This window comes from Neopsephotus bourkii, unplaced genomic scaffold (genome assembly GCF_033783945.1).
Source record: "Neopsephotus bourkii isolate Nb327-2 ecotype Australia unplaced genomic scaffold, CSIRO-AGI_Nbou_v1 NB_962, whole genome shotgun sequence".
NCBI classification, from domain to species: Eukaryota; Metazoa; Chordata; class Aves; order Psittaciformes; family Psittacidae; genus Neopsephotus; species Neopsephotus bourkii.
In genome coordinates, this window is record NW_026901456.1 from 1,262,970 (window position 1) to 1,280,700 (window position 17,731).

A 17,731-nucleotide genomic window follows, 5' to 3' on the forward strand; every position below is an offset into this window, starting at 1 on the left:
GATATTGTAAGTCTTCTCCACTGAAAACTGCAGGAGGAGTCACACCACTTGCCTTCAAAATTGTGTATTTTCTTGCAAAACAGTAAAATAAATGATAAAGTGTTAAGTTCATACGTTTTAAATGTAATGATGTTCAGAATTTGAAAAATCCATTCAGACAGGGTCTGAATAACACAGCAGGGAAAAGATGAACCAGTGTGGCCTACAAAAGAAAGCAAAATTTTGGAATTTAGAAGAACTTAATACATACATTAAACAAAAATGAAACCAAAACCAAAACCAAAATAAAATATAACCTGCCTATACCCAGTCAGTGATACACACAGAAGAAAGGAACTAATTACTAGTAACTACTATTTCTTTCCTTCTCAGGGAAGAATTTATCTACTCAAATGCACAGAAGAGTCTCAGGAAGGCCAGCAGCCCTCTCCTTTTCAATATACTCCTCAAAGTTCCTCTAGAGAACAGAATTAGAATCATTATAGGGCTATGCAGAACTTCCTTTCTGTTGTACTCCCAGAGCATGGCCAAAAATATGTTGCTTTACAGATTACCCCCCACAGGCAGTGGAGGATAGTGTACAGCTCCCATACTCCAACCAGTCCCTTTACCTTACTTAGTGTCATTACTGTAGCAAAGGGATAATTTATACTGGCTTTATAGCCAAATACACAGATGTACAGCAGAAAATACCCAAACCACTGATCTTAGCTTCTCACCTTAAAAAAGAAATTAAAATCTCAGGATAGCAATACTGTATTTTTCTGATCTAAACCCTAGGAAATAGTTCAAAACATCCCTATGAAACAGCTATACCACTTAAACCTCTAGGAAAGATTACTAGTGATAATTGACATTGCTCTAGTGAAAACTGTGTGCCCTTGACTAGCTTGCAATGCTCAAGTGCTCACCTCAGTCAGCTATGTCACAGTAATATTGATGTCATCATGTTTTACTGTTTGAAGATACTGTCTGACACTGAACACCAGCAAACATTCAGCCTGTTGCACATGAACAGTCAATGGCTTACAGCCTGTAATTCTCAAAGTATAATAAATCTAAAGGAAAGAAATGTTGTGCTGAATGACAGCAGAGTTACTGCTCATTACAATACAAGGGGTAAATGTGGGGCTGAATTTTCTGAAGGGTCAGACACAAAACTTGATAAATCCCTCATGCTTACAGTTCAATCTCTTTTGAAATCTGAATAAAGAAAACTGGAAGACAAAAATGCCCCCATAGTCTTTGAGAGTGTTCAAATACTCAAAATATTACATATTAACACAATTTTAATCCAATCTGCTCAAAAAGCTTGGAATAAGATGATAGTCCCTGCACTACATTTGAGACCACCTGATCCTTGGTCATAGTGAGACTAAGCCTCTTTTAGCTGGAAAGAGACATGACTCATATACCCTCCTGCAGAGATCTATGTATTCCAGACTCAATTAATGTCCTTTCATGATGGCCTGAACTTCAAAAATAGATTAAATCCCAAAATTTAAAACAAAAAATTACTCTTTTGAGAAGTAGGATATTATAGTTTACCAAGCGTATATGCCAACCTATTAGGTCTTCTTAGCATAGTGATTGTACCTGAGTCCTAAAGTCCTACAGACCAGCACTTTTTCCACAGTGACAATTGTGTGGGAAGGGTAGTGACTTTCTTCTTGGAGCTAATCCTAAACTACGTTTATTGCTTTCTCACTTGCTTGAGAAAAGGTAATTTGCTTTGGTCCTATACCGAGAGAAATCTGCAATCATCTCCTCTTGATTCAGCCACACTAGCTTCTTCAGTGGAAGGGAGAAAAACAGGCCTCTATGTCCTTTACACACTTCTCCCTGCCAAACCTTCAAGAATGATGCAGATCTTGGCTTGGGTTTATCATCAAACAAGATGGTATCAGGCATCCTCTGGGTGCCTGAGAAACGCTCCCTCCTCCACCCTTCTCTTAAAATCTGCTTTGAGTTTTACTGTGGTTGGTTATGAGGCTGAAATTTGAAGTTTTATAAGCTTATATGAAAAGCCAGAATGTGTTATAATGTTGGTTCCAACTCTGCTCTGTTAATAGAAAGCTTCCTCTGCCAGGGTTTATCTCACCTCACTTCAGATACTTACACTTTAGATGTCTAACTATACTCACTGCCTAAATTCCTACTGTGGTCAATTGATAGATAACAGGCAGCACTCAAGAATGATTTGACAGACATGCTGCCTGTGGAGACATAACATACTTCTAGAGGATGCCTGTCTCCCTGTTTCTCCCTTGATTAACAGAATCAATGCCTAACTTCTAGACAGTTGAACAGATGGATCACCCTCCAGAGAACACCAAGGGATTGGATCAACTTCTTATTAATATTTTTTATCTGTGGACTCTGTAGATAAAGTTTGCAATTAAGAACTTGAATTCAGTAGTTCAAGTACTGGAAGTAGGTAGATTTTTACGGTAATACTGCATCGCAGTATAGCCACGTTAAACCTCCTGGGCTGAAAGATGCTGTGCTGTCTACCAGTCCCCTACACCTGACCATTTAGAATTACTCACTTATTTGTAAGGAGATTTAGAAAAAAAGATGTTGCCTGGTTTATACTAAAGATTTCCTTTAGAATACTGCATGCAACAGTTCTAGTGGGTTTTGGAGCTAAAAGTTCAAATGTTGCAGGAAAGAGTCATACAGTGTGGATTATCCCCTGCAAACTCTTAGCCAAATTTGGCAAAATTTTATGCATTTGTAAACTTCAGTTCATACTGCTCATCAGAGCATCTGGCAGCTGTTAATCTCTGTTTATTCCATCTGACGTGGATTATGCACTGCAACTTGGAGGCTACTCATCCTCACCCTGATCCCCAGAACACACACCTGCCTAATGACCCACAAAGATCTAGGTTAGAAATGAGAAAGACTGACACAGAAGGAACTTGTGATTAAAACTGAAGAAGGTCTGGGAAAGAGAGGAGAAAGGAAGAGCTGCTTGATGAGGCCAGAAGTGGAGGGTGCAATATTTACTAAAGCAGACCAGTGTCTGGATGGGGCACTAGGACTCTTACGGATCAATCCTAACGACTCCTCAGGAGGTTAATATCAGGAAATGAAGACTAGCACCTCCCTTAGTGTCAGCCATGAGTGGAGAGAATGGATCATGCTTAAAGAGTCCACGTGGTTCAACCTGGATTTTAATTGCTACCTTATATATGGCTGACTGAGAAAAAGCCTGTCAAAGAATCCTGCTACCTCCACAATTCACCTGCATACATTTCTGTTTGAAATAACGGGTCATACCACACGTCAGGTCATGGTTCAGTCTTGCAATCTTTTGCCATATAGCTTGTACCTGGAAAGTAAAGAGTGCTTGGAAATGCAGGCTAGAGGCAATAGACTAGAATTCACAACCACTGGAATTTTCTTGCTTTTGCCAGCCCAATTATTCAGGCATCATAAACATACCTCTATGAGAAAATAAGAGTTTAGAAATAAAATAAATATAGCGTTACTTTTATTCACCTTCTGGCTTTCTCTTTCCACCATCCAGGCATCAAATGTCACTCTGAAAAAAATAATGTTCATAAAATAAAGAGAAAAAAAAGAAGAAGCTAAAATAAAGTAGTCGCGTGAATTAAGGAACAGAAAGGCCTTGGTGGAAAGACAGGACTAACACTGAGCATGGGAAGGAATGGTAATACAGCACAGGTCTTCTCATTGCTTGTCGCAGCTGCATTCATTCCTGTCACGTGAATTATGACAGAAATCGTGTGCAGCACACTCTATTTGAAAACCAGGGAGCAAACACAGCAAGCATAGAAAGTACGTACTGCCAGTGCTCCTCTCTTCTATCTAGTTCCAAGAACAATATAAAAAGAAATGTTATTAATCTGTTTTCTCGGCCTCCTCCTATTTTCTTCTTTATTCTTCACTGAAAGAAGAGGAAGGGGAAGAAAGGTTAAAAGGTGAAATTGTTTTGTGCCTCATCTTTGAAATGAACTAATCTTCCCTTCTTGAAACTCCAGCTGCCAGGTGATTCTTCTTTTCAACTGCCACTTCCAATATGGGATTTTCTGATGCAACATGTTGCTTTCACTTTTGAGATTCTTACTGTTAAATTTTACAAGAAGAAAACAAAATACAGCTTTTTATATCCCCTGCTTGCCCTTGCCTGCAGTAAAGAATAAAAAAGCTATAACATGAAAGGAATTAAAGGCTTCCCACGACCTCCCACCTGCTTTTTAACACAAATGCATTGCCTACCACCATGTCTGAGCTTTTTTCCTCTCTTCTCTTTTGTGACTGCAAATCCAAATCTGCCAAACTGAACAGTTTATATTATGGAGTGAAAGAAACAAACTGTCCAACAAAAATGCCGCTCTCCTGCTGAAGCTGTTGACACATCATTTGTTGTTCACAGCTGAGGTCTCCATACATTACTTGTACTTACAAGGTCAAAGAGTGACACAAAAACATGGCAAATAGTGAGTTAAAAATGTTGACCTGGGTGCAAAAAGGCCCTGTCACCCTCCTGTAGAGAAGCTAATAAAGTGCTTACAAGATTCCAGTAAAAGTTAATGGTGCAAGTCCATCAAAACTACACTTAATATTACAAACCCATGCTATTAAGATATACTCAAAGAGGCCCTTGATAACATTATGCACTGCTACCCTTAACACATGAGGAGAAGGACACACATTAGTCATTTAATGCGTCTTTTAGGTGCTCAATGAACCTTCAGCTGAAGGAAAATGTTTAAAGCCTGAACCACCACAGGGACTACTGGGATAAGTGATGAGTGTAGAACCCAGCCTTCAATGAGTGCCAGAGTCCTGCTGGCCTGTCCCTCTAAAATGTGCCTCTGAGTTCATTCAGAGGGAAGTGATCTGCAGCTAATGCCTTGGGACAAGAGCTCACAGATCTCTCCATCCTAGAATCAAACTTGGGCTGGTTTGTAATGTAACCATATAGGACTGACCATTTAAAAAATATAAATACTAAGTTGTCCAACTTATTCATTATGTTTCTCTGTGCTCAGTCTATTTCCATTATCTTTTTAATGCCCTTCTCAGAATAACTATTGAGAATTATTTGGCTTTCAGTATGGTCATGCCATATTAATTCTCCTTTAGGAGTTGAAAGGAAATAGGTGGCATTAAAAAGACAAGGAAATGCTGCTCTGCTGTAGTCAGATGTTGGTGCTGCTTGCCCAAGAGTGGCAAACCTACCCACCAACACCAGCATCTTCTGGCAGTTAAACTTACTGTGATCTTTAGGTTATGTTTGAAGACTGTAACTGGGACAGGGGAGGCTTTGTAATAGCTATGGCAGAAACAGTGCCCTTCATGGTTTTCTCTACACTATGAGTGCATAAAGCTGCACCAGCTCTACAAGCTTACCTATAAACTATTAAATCAACTAGTTTAGCTGAATCAGGACAGTCAGGAATAAAGTGTTCTGACATTTCTTTATTGCAGTAGGAATTGTTCTACTGCTGCCATTGCAGATGATGCAGAGAGGGTTGACCAATGTACAGGGGGGTTGTACAGAGGGGTTGGAGGAATTCGATTGCTTAAGCAAAGGTATTGTCTGTACCTATCATGCCTACTAAGCAGAACAAAAGCACTAGCTGTTGGTAAGGAAAAGCAGACACCTGGTTCTATTGACAAGGAAAAGCAGACACCTGATTCTACTGATAAGCACCTTTTGATAGGGAAAAGCAGACCCCTGAATCTACTGTTAAGGGGGAGAAGCAGATGGTTGATGGCTGGGACCAAACCCTAAGGCCGTATGTGAAGACTAAAAGGTGAAAAGTTAAAGAAGAGGAAGACTCATTTACTTCATCTTGAAGACCCCTACCCACAGGAGGAAGACTCATTTACTTCATCTTGAGACCCCTGCCTATGACCAGAGGGGGCACTGCGCAGGCGCAAAGGACCTTCTAGCTCACTGTAATACGAAGCGGAGATAGGACATGAATATGTATAGGCATATGGTGCAACCTTATAAACGTAGAGGGAAATAACACTGGGGCACGCATGACTTTGAGGAATTATCCCCGTGCATCTCAGCGCTGAATAAAAAGCATACCTACTTTACAACTTTAACGAGTTGTGGAGTCAATCCGCCCATCACAGGCACTTTTTCAGTATAATGTTTTCTTTCGCCTTGAAGGCACATGCCACCTAATGAACCTAAAAATCATCATCATCTATCTTTTCTAAAAAACCGCTTCACTGTACGCATCTCACACAGTTCCTTATTGAGTGGCTATCACAACTGGCAGGCAGCAGGACACTGGGGACAGTACAGCCTTGTTGCTTGTATGTTTTTGCTCCATGACTAAAATAACCTAATATAAACATTTTAGTATGTTTGCTTCCTTTACTTTGAAAGGCTGCACCAGCATCATTTTCACCCTATTTCTTCTCATACACAAATAGGGCCCTTTAAAACACACCTACTTTTAAGAACAGTTAGCAGCTCATATAAGCTATGAAGGTATTATAGATGTACCATCCTGGTGTTAAAGAGTGATAATTAAGCGGTAATGTGGCACTTTAACTGAGCCAAGCAGCAAATAAAAATGTCTGCTTAGAACTGAATCACATTTAGTAACTTTGGGCATCACGGGCTCTGCTCAACTGGATGCCCAGCTCTATGTTTACCATGGGAAGAGCCAGATCAAGTGCTCTGAGAAATACAAAGCACAGAAACATGAAATACAGTGCTATGATAAAGGTTTTGAATAGAAATCAAGCTATTTCCTTACTGTACATTGAACCAGATGATAGTGTGCATACAGGATTTGATTCTGAGTATCTCAAAATGAAGAACAGGATCGGGACAGAGCATACACCAGAAGCATTAGTGGCACTCTAGCTTTTTTTTGTAGGCTGTTTGACAATTTTCATGCTAGGATCACAGGGAGCTTTCTGTTAAAGTCCATTACATTTATCACATTTGCTTTCTTTATTCTGCTGCAACATTCCTGCAGGATCAGGATCAGAATCAGAAGGACCTTTATTTTGCTGTATCCCACTTCTCAGTCAGGTGAGACTTGTGGCCTGGAGTGAAGCTGGCAGGAAAGACAGGGCCGGCTATGTTTGTCAGCTGGCCTTTTTTCTCTTCCTTCAGAGTGGGAGTGCATCCTTAGTGCACAGGACTCTTGAGTATGACTGGAAAACATGGCTCAGGTGTGCTCACATCAGGGTGCCAGAAACACTTCCATATTGGTAGTTCAGAGTGGGTCGTACACTTGTTACATATTTCCATGATACCCTGTTTTCTTAATCGTTTTGCATGCATGGCTATGCCTAACAAAAAACAAAGAAAAAAAAACAGAAATCCCACCACCCTGACATTTCTTCATTACTGAACGAACCATTAAAATGGCACACGATCAAATACCACATTAATTTGTTTCATTTTTTGCAGCTGAACAGCCAGATAATACCCTTTTCACAGTTATGACACCAGAAGCCTGCAGCATCCTTGGGTGTCAAATCGGTATGAAATAGCACATATCTTTCTTCAAGTGTAGACAAAGCTATGAATCATGCATATGTTATAAAGTTTCAGGTTCTGGTATGTCACATTTAACAGCTTGGTAATCACGCTGTTAAATGCATCTACTTATGGTAACTTCAAAATTACTTTCAATTTGTGAGGCTAATAACCTGAAGGGCAAATGAACATATTTATTTCTAAGACCACAGATTAAACCCTAAGAAATAAAAACTAAATGTGTAGGATCTCACAGAGACTTACTCTGCAATCAATGATGATTGTGCTGGAGTTACAACAGAGGGGACAATAGGGAAGTTTGCAAGAACATGATAAAAGAAAGAGCTCTTGCTGTTTCAGAAACATACCAAAGCCTGTGAAATAATAAAAGGTATTTATAATGTACTGTAAAAATTACATGGAGGGATTTAACTAATTAACGTCTGTGGCTAGCTCCTTCTGTCTTTTTTTTCTCTGCAGAGCAAATGGTCACAAGGGTACCTTAGCTTGGAGGCAGTGGTTCATTTTCTGAAGAGCAGCATGCTATTTGCTTGAATCTGTTCATTATTCATTTCCCTCAAACAGTTTATAACCAGTCTCTTGTGACTCCCTTACAATCAAAATTCAATCAGTTGTGCTGGATCTCACTGCTGAAACCACTTGGGTGAACATTTGTGGCCAGAGAGACTTGAATGCAGATCAAGGCATGCAAAGCTTGGTCCAGACTGGATGCATATCCTCAGGGGCTCTTTGCTCTTTATGTGTTTTATAAGTGTAATTCTTTCAGTTTTTACTGATTTTATGAATTCAAACATCATTTTGTGGATATCTTCTATAACTGCATATAATTTTAATGCTGCAGTGACTGGTCCCACTTGTAAATGCAGTTGCTAGAATATTCAAGGCTGCAAATAATCTGAATGCAGGTAAAGCCATTTCATTTTTAAAAGTCATTTGTTAATGAATAAATGCTAAAATGTTTGGTATCCCACAGATGGGCAAACTAAAGTAAGTAATCAATCAGTGGCTTTCTGCTGTTAATCTGCACAAGAGTTTTGCATCCCTCATTTGAATTTGAACTTTCCAGCTGAAAGTGGTGAGTAAATGCCTCTTATCCCTTCTTCCTTACATACTTCTGCTGGGCAAGGCTCCAGGCCTGCACCACACTCATATGGGTGCACTGCTGTTATGTAAGGAAGGGCCTCAGCTGCTAGAAAAGCTGATTCCTATGGATGTGGGGGATGTGAGGGAAGGAAGAAAGACAGGGGCCCTATCTCCAAAGGTGCAAACTCATTAAAAACATCTAAAAGCTATATTAGCCAATTCAAGAGTTATGAACTCTGTTCTAACTTCCATTTTCAATATCTTGTTTCCTTTTTCTCACTTAAAAAATAACCAAATTAGACTGCTAAAATAGTAACTCTTCATAATAATCTCTTTCTCCTGTTTGATTAATGCAAGTTCCTACCTCTTGCTAGGAACCCTCATTGCCTTTTGAAGGAACAGAGCATAATACTTTATATGATGATTTTTGTTCTTCCATATAAATAGATTGTAGAAAACATCATATAATTTTTATATCACTGATATTATTGCTTTGTGTTTCACAGCTGAATTGGCAAGAAAGAGCAACTTAAGAGGTTTAATAGTGTAAGGTGCCATATACATTTCAAGACATATAAAAGCATAATAACAATAAATTGTAATGATGGACGTAGAAACATCATGTAGGCAGGATGGGATAATGTGCACCCCTCTAACTAGGGACACGTCATTATCTCTAGACATTCAAATTAGTCATACCTGACTTTATCTCTTCTCCCACAGGCTCACTATGTTTCCTGAAATGAATCTGAGTATCAGTCAGGCAGTCAGTGTTAGGATGACTTTTGCTTTCAAACCTATTCTCACATCCTTTGCCCCCAAATTAAAGAACTGAATGTATCCTACAGTGTTTCTGACTGAGGAAAATTGTAAAGTTAACTAAATTTCTTCTTTTTTTTAATTGTCTGTCTTTGTCAACTATGTGTAATGACTTCTAGTCTGGTACAATCTTTACTGCAGACCTTGTAACACAACAGTGTTAAGTACTGATACCTTTTTCCAAAATAAGATTTAGCTTACAAATACATTTTCTTTCTTTTACATCACTTGCCTCCATAACATCAATGATGAATCTGATAAAATCATTAGCAGCCATATCTACTGTTTAAGAATTGTGTTGTGCATCTCTCACAATGCTTTATTTTAACCTTATCATTCATCCCAGAAGGTCCCAGTCCATTGCCACTAACTAATCTTTCCCTATCACTGGAAAGTAGCTCTTTCTACAAACTAAACTGAGCCAGTCACTCCACTGTACAGCACTGGGAGAGGCGAGAGGCAAGTCAGCGTTTTGTACCCAAGCATTAAAGTTGATGACTTCCTTTCTCATTAAGTCTGTTATAGGAACTTTAATAGCTATGTAGGAAACACAAGAGCTAAAATATTAAAGTATCTTTCAAGATCCTACTTAATAGCTTGGAACAGAATGTCTCTAACCTTAGAGTGATGCAGACACGGGCTGGTCCTGTAGCAGTGCGAAAGCAGAGCTCCAAGGAGATCTTCCCTTGGGCTTAGATGGAGGGAGCGTCACTTTCTGCCCATACCTATTCTTGCTGATTAACACATTCCTATTGTTGCCATGGTATCTTCTATCCCTACCCCTTCATTTTGTTCACTTGCTCTGTCTCAGCTTTATGGTGGTCAAATCTCTTTGGTTCTGTGTGACATTTTGTACAAGTTACTTTAAAGTTAGTTTGATTATCTGGGAAAAAAAGCAAATCTGAAAAAGTCAACGTCCCTGATGCACACACAGCTGAGGAGGAAGTGCAAGAAGCTCTACAGAAGCTGACAGCGCTGGCCAAGGGAGGCTTTTGTGTGTGTGAGCAGGTGCCGTAACGCAAGGGTGTCTGTCTGATCTCTTGTGGCAAGAAGGTCATTCAGGTAGAAGGGGTTGGTTAACCAAAACATAGTATTAGTTAAGCACACTTTCGATTACTTCTACTGCGATCCCTACCTGAGAGGAGTCCTGGCCATTCCTGGCCAAAGGTGAGGCTGCTTCAAGGCAAGCTCAGCCAGGAGCTTTTGCACATATCCCAGCTGCACTGAGCCCAGCAAGAGGAAAGTGGTCCCAGAATATCCCTGCTGTGTGAAACACCTGACCAGAGAGCATCTATAGCAAATTGTCCATGGCCACCAGGTCAACAGATTACAAATGCCAGAAACTGTCATTGTGGGTACAGGTCTGAGTCCTGGTTGTTTGATACATAGTGGTCTAAAACCAGCCGCAATGGGAACATTGTTCTCAGCTGGGGTATCAGGCACAGATAGAACTATTTATAACCATTTGAAAATATCCACGGGTCCTGAAGGAGCTGGCAAATGAAGTTGCTAAGACATTGTCCATTACATTTGAAAAATCATGGCAGTCAGGTGAAGTTCCCGACGACTGCAAAAAGGGAAATATAACCCCCATTTTCAAGAAGGGGAAAATGGATGACCCAGTTAACTACAGACCAGTCAGTCTCACCTCTGTGCCTGTCAAAATCTTCGAGCAGATTCTCCTGGAAGGCATGCTAAGGCACATGAGAAACAACAAGGTGCTTGGTGATAGCCAGCATGGCTTCACTAAGGGGAAATCCTGCCTGACCAATTTGGTGGCCTTCTATGATGGGGCTACAGAGCTGATGGACAGCGGTAAAGCAGTTGATGTCATCTTCCTGGACTTGTGCAAAGCGTTCGACACTGTCCCACATGACATCCTTGTCTCTAAATTGGAGATACATCAATTTGATGGATGGACCACTCGGTGGATAAAGAACTGGCTGGATGGCCACATGCAAATGGCTCAATATCCAGCTGGAGACCAGTAACGAGTGGTGTCCCTCAGGGATAGGTGCTGGGACCGATGTTGTTCAACATCTCTGTTGCTGACATGGACAGTGGGATTGAGTGCACCCTCAACAAGTTTGCCAATGACACCAAGCTGTGTGGTTCGGTTGATACGCTGGAGGGAAGGAATGCCATCCAGAGGGACCTTGACATGCTTGTCAGGTGGGCTGATGCCAGCCTTATGGAGTTTAACCATGCCAAGTGCAAGGTCCTACACCTGGGTCAGAGCAACCCCAGGCACAGCTACAGGTTGCGCAGAGAAGAGATTCAGAGCAGCCCTGCAGAGAAGGACTTGGGGGTGTTGGTCGATGAGAAAATGAACATGAGCTGGCTTCAGTGTGCACTTGCTGCCCAGAAAACCAACCGTATCCTGGGCTGCATCAAAAGGAGCGTGACCAGCAGGTCAAAGGAGGTGATCCTGACCCTCTACTCTGCTCTTGTGAGACTTCAACTTGGAGTATTGGGTGCAGTTCTGGTGTCCTGAACATAAAAAGGGCATGGAACTGTTGGCACAAGTCCAGAGGAGGGCCACGAGGATGATCAGGGGACTGGAGCACCTCCCATATGAAGACAGGCTGAGAAAGCTGGGGCTGTTCAGCCTGGAGAAGAGAAAGCTGCATGGAGACCTCATAGCAGCCTTCCAGTATCTGAAGGGGGGCTGTAGGGATGCTGGGGAGGAACTCTTCATTAGGGACTGTAGTGACAGGACAAGGGGTAACGGGTTAAAACTTAAGCAGGGGAAGTTTAGATTGGACATAAGAAAGAAGCTCTTTACTGTGAGGGTGGTGAGGCACTGGAATGGGTTGCCCAGGGAAGCTGTGAATGCTCCATCCCTTGTGGTGTTCAAGGCCAGGTTGGACAGAGCCTTGGGTGGCATGGTTTAGTGTGAGGAGTCCCTGCCCATGGCAGGGGAGTTGGAGCTTGATGATCTTAAGGTCCTTTCGAACCGTAACTATTCTACGATTCTATATTATAGAGTATAATTTCTCTTCTGTTCCTCCCAGTCCAGAAAACGGGGGGGGGAAAGATACAATGATAAAATCAAATGCCATAGAAGGTAAAAAAAAAAAAAAAGACCTTATGAAAGGGATTGATGACCCTAACGTGAAACCACATGCAGCTGAGGCAATTTACAAACACAGAACAAGCAAACAGAAGGATAAGTTGAGTGCCATTTAAAGTAAACCAACCTGGTTTCTCGTTGCCCAATATGGTGTTTTTTGCTTTGGATTTTGTTTATCCAGCCTTTAAATAGCTCTTGTGTTCTGTTTGAATTGTCTAGGGTTCTTGTTTTACGTTTTCTTTCATCAAGAGCTTTTAATTTAGGTCATTTAGTACAGCTTGTATAGAAAAAAATAAAGATGCTAGGAAATAAAATGCTTTATTGCTGTAGGCTACTGCTTGCTGTGTGATCTTTTCTGAAATTAGTACCATAATTATTATTTGTGGCATCACGCCATGTTCAACAAATGAACGTGTTTTAAAGCTTCATTGTCTGCACGACAGTGGCATTAAGTAAGTATCAGGCAGTGTGCTCTTTTATGACTTAACGTGAATACAGTAGAAGGGTAATGAGTATAAGCAGGGAAGAAAAGACCCAGACCTCAGGCTGCAGCATTACAGTGTTTCTTCTTTTTTCCTTTTTCTATCTGTATCACTGTGGCAGAATTTACAGCTCCAGCAGACACTTGCATAGCCATTTAGCCTATGAAAGGCCAAACTGTAGGTTAGACACAATTTTGCATATGGTCATAATGAGAAATAAAATTTAGTTGCTTATGTCAAGTCTGTGAAAATCTCTAATTCTTAAGAAATAGTTTGGCTTAGCAAGAAAGAGAAACTAATAAATAGGCATTCTTATTTTATTCCCTGCATCAAAAATGGCCCAAAGGGAAAGCAGTGCTAAGCAACCTCCTGCTGTTCCTGCAATATCTTCCTCAGAAGTCATTCCTTTCACTTTCCTTTCTTTCCCCTACTGTCCTTCCTTACCCCTGTGCTATTACCTTTTCCTATTGTTCTCCCTTTGTCTTACAGCAGCCACCCATGGGCTCTAATTGGTAGTAGGACCTACTGTGCTGGGAACAATATGAATACAGGTGGAGAGAACTAATAAGTTAGTACTTTCACTGAAAAACTTCCAGTGTGCAGAACAATCTGTTCTCTATTTCTCTTCCTGACTTTATTCACTTCTTTAAGAATAAAAGTGATAGGCTGTTAAAGGTCTGTGAGATGAGTTCAGCCCCCTATCAGCTGTAAGAGGTTTTTGAAATTTCTAATACGCTGCTGGAACTCTCACATGAACACAAGAGTAAAAACAGTCTTTTTGAGCAGCCTTCGTTTTAGAGGAAATCATTATGATCTGCATCATCTTCTGCATCTTCTTTCATATACCTTGCTTTTTCTAAGGCAGTCATTCCCATTTTTATTTCTGTCTGATATGGCTGTAAAGTTTCAAGGTATGTTTAGCATGATTGTGTAGGGAGCTGTGTGAGGAGCTTTGCTTATGTAGCGTGAAACAGATACTTGCTAGTAATAAAGTTCATGGCATTATCTATGGTCAAGAAGAAGTAGCTTGAGAATTTTCACAGCAATCAAAGGAAAAAGCAGTTAAAACCAGATTTTGCCACAGCATGTTTTTAAAATTTGTAGTCAGGCAGTAGTAAATATGTGTGGAAGGCAGGTGTGGCCAAAGGCGTGACTTCTTCATTCTCCAACCCTACAGTCTAAAAGTCAAAGGGGAAAACAATTCTCTAAGAGGGAAGTTCACACAGGAAAAGAGTCCTTGTCTGTATCTGCCTGCACTCAGCCTGTCATTATCTCAGATACATAAAGCAGCACAAGGGCCTCACCAGCAGTTAGGAAAGCAAATAGAATCATAGAATAGTTAGGGTTCAAAAGGACCTTAAGATCATCAAGCTCCAACTCCCCTGCCATGGGCAGGGACTCCTCACACTAAACCATGCCACCCAAGGCTCCGTCCAACCTGGCCTTGAAACCACCAGGGATGGAGCATTCACAGCTTCCGTGAGCAACCCATTCCAGTGCCTCACCACCCTCACAGTAAAGAGCTTCTTTCTTATGTCCAATCTAAACTTCCCCTGTTTAAGTTTTAACCCGTTACCCCTTGTCCTGTCACTACAGTCCCTGATGAAGAGTCCATCTCCAGCATCCCTACAGCCCCCCTTCAGATACTAGAAGGCTGCTAATGAGGTCTCCATGCAGCTTTCTCTTCTCCAGGCTGAACAGCCCCAGCTTTCTCAGCCTGTCTTCATATGGGAGGTGCTCCAGTCCCCTGATCATCCTCGTGGTCCTCCTCTGGACTTGTGCCAACAGTTCCATGCCCTTTTTATGTTCAGGACACCAGAACTGCACACAGTACTCCAAGTGAGGTCTCACAAGAGCAGAGTAGAGGGTCAGGATCACCTCCTTCGACCTGCTGGTCATGCTACTTTTGATGCAGCCCAGGATACGGTTGGCTTTCTGGGCAGCAAGCGCACACTGAAGCCAGCTCATGTTCATTTTCTCATCGACCAGCACCCCCAAGTCCTTCTCCGCAGGGCTGCTCTGAATCTCTTCTCTGCCCAACCTGTAGCTGTGTCTGGGATTGGTCTGACCCAGGTGTAGGACCTTGCACTTGTCATGGTTAAACTGCATAAGGCTGGCATCAGCCCACCTGACAAGTGTGTCAAGGTCCCTCTGGATGGCATTCCTTCCCTCCAGCGTATCAACCGAACCACACAGCTTGGTGTGTAATGTCTTAATAATTTTTTACATGGGACAAAGATATTTCCTCTGGGAGAGACAGAATGAAAATTTCTGAGTATGAATTGCAGATATAAGGAATATCCTCCCCATATATTTGTAATCAGTGATTTACAGATATTATCAGCAACTCCTGAAAGGCAATTGGCATTCGGTTAAAGTATCTCTTCTTAGTTAACTGGCTTGGAAGCTTCAACAGCCTTCAGTTCTGTTTTTAAGTATTTGTTACCTGCAAATTTGAAATCAATTCCTCTTTTTCCTCAAGCACTGATGAGTCTGCTTAGACAGGCTGTAAAGTGAAGCATGATGGTTTTGCTTGAAACTATGACACTCAGAAGTGCAAAATGGCAGAACTTGAAAACATGGCCTTGCTTTTAGGATGGAAAAACACCTAAGTAGAGTAAGAGCTGATTTTCACTGAAGTGTTGTTGGACCAGCATGAAATATTCTGCATGAAGGGAAGAATACTTTTGTCTAAGATCAAGTCTCACTATGAGCTAGCAATGACGTATTTACCTCTCATTAGAGATTTCTTGACCTATCTGTATCCAATGCCCACTAACTTTCTGAAGTTGTTTAAGGAGCATTTCAGGTTCAAGTAAAATTTATCAGCAAACCCAGATGAGGAAAAAAGAGTATTCAGATAAAAAAGTAATTTTCTCTGACTGCCTTACTCTTTCTATCTGTGTTGTGGTGGCCTTGTAATAGTTTTGCTTTGTGTAACTGTCCCAGTTTTGGGGCTATCTTAAAAATAATGAGAGCAAAAATTAGAAATTAAGTCCTTGTGGTATAAGGAAACTTTCTTTCCCTTCTTGACTCCTAATAAATAAATATCTAGACATGCTGTCTTTCTCTTTCCATAGCTTTTTAAAAGCTCTGGGAACATTACATTTTCAATCATGTAAATTAGTAATAGACACTCATTTACTGACCTGGCTTGCTGTTTTGGCTGGTTTTCTGCTGATCTGGGATGTTGTTGAGGCTTGCACATTGCTATTACAGGGTGCTTACCAACATGGACACCAGTGATACTGCAGATGGAGATCTGGAGCATATCAAGAGTTGCCACACAGCTCTGGGGGCTGATAAATGGGTCCATAGGTTCGTTCAGGTCTTTTTATGATTTCCAGTGTGTCTCCACACTAAACCTGTGAAGGGAATGGGTAAAAAGATGTGGACATCAGTGGCTTGGAACTGAAAATCATCTCACCAATTGAATCTTTATTACTTCGTTTAGTGGCAGTGAATTGCAAAGGGAGGAGGGCACTGGAACTATAAAAATGTTACACAAGTTGCATTCTTCCTCCTCTTCTGAACAGATCTGTGTATTTGATTGCAGTGGATTGTTAAGAAATGTTTGTCAGCCTCCTCCAGAAAGGGCTGAGAAAAACCTAGGAATGAAAAGTCAGCATCTGGAGCAAGTTCATAATCTCAATATTCCACACTACAGTAGCCAGAACTGAGATCGCCAACCTTTTATTGTTTTCTAAATAAACCCTTTTTAATCTAATCTTTCTGAACATTTTGAGGAGGCAAATACTTCTACAGAATGAATTACCAAGCTTTTTGTACCAGCTACGCATAAATCAATTTTTGTTGTTTCCCTTCTACCTCACTTTCTCTTCACTTCCATAGCAAAACAAGAAAAAGAAGTGTGGCAAAAAGCCTCCAAACAACCAAGAAGAAATGGCAGAGAAACAGTCATCTCCTTCCCTCCAAATTTAAAAAAGTGACGGCTATCTGAAATACAAGATATATATATACATACCTATTTAGAGAAATTGCCAAAGCCATGGCATATAAAAACCTTGATCACAAACTAAAACACGAGTACCCTTTTGTTGTGCACCATTTCATAGGTGGACTCCAGTGAAAACCTAATACTTCACGTTCCTGCTTTGCATCCACACAGATACTCTATCCTTTTCCTTTTCACCCTGATTATGCAAGTCTTCATAAAAAAAACAACAAAAAAATTCCCTGAATTGACAAGGGGGAGGTTGAATAATGTTAGTTCTCCATATTTGAAACTACATTGACTGCTACTTGCAGAAACACTATGGAAGATGGTTAATCCATCATTGCTTTATAATGCCAGAGAGAGCTCCCTGCAGGAAAAGTATTTCCTGGAAAAAGTGTGCAATGCCATAAATGGCTATATTAGAATAGACATCAAGGGATGATATACAGAGACACTTATGAAAAATCAAACAATACTTCTGACACTGTCCTACTGCAAGACTAGAGGCCGGCTTTTGCCTCTAGCACAGTGCACTTATTACTTATGAATGTATGCTGCAAGGATTTTCTTATTGTCTATAAAATTGATTTTTAAGATAAAATTAAAAGACAGACCAGTGAGTTCTGATGTGGCTGTGATTCCATTCACTTTCTCCAAAAGCACTATTTATGCCCAGTTATGAAACGTCTTTGATAATCTGCACATATTTCTGCACTTCATTACATTGCAGTGCTAACACAATAATTTTTAAAAAATCCATAATAAAATGTTTGTAAAAGGATAGGATTGGAATATAATTTGAT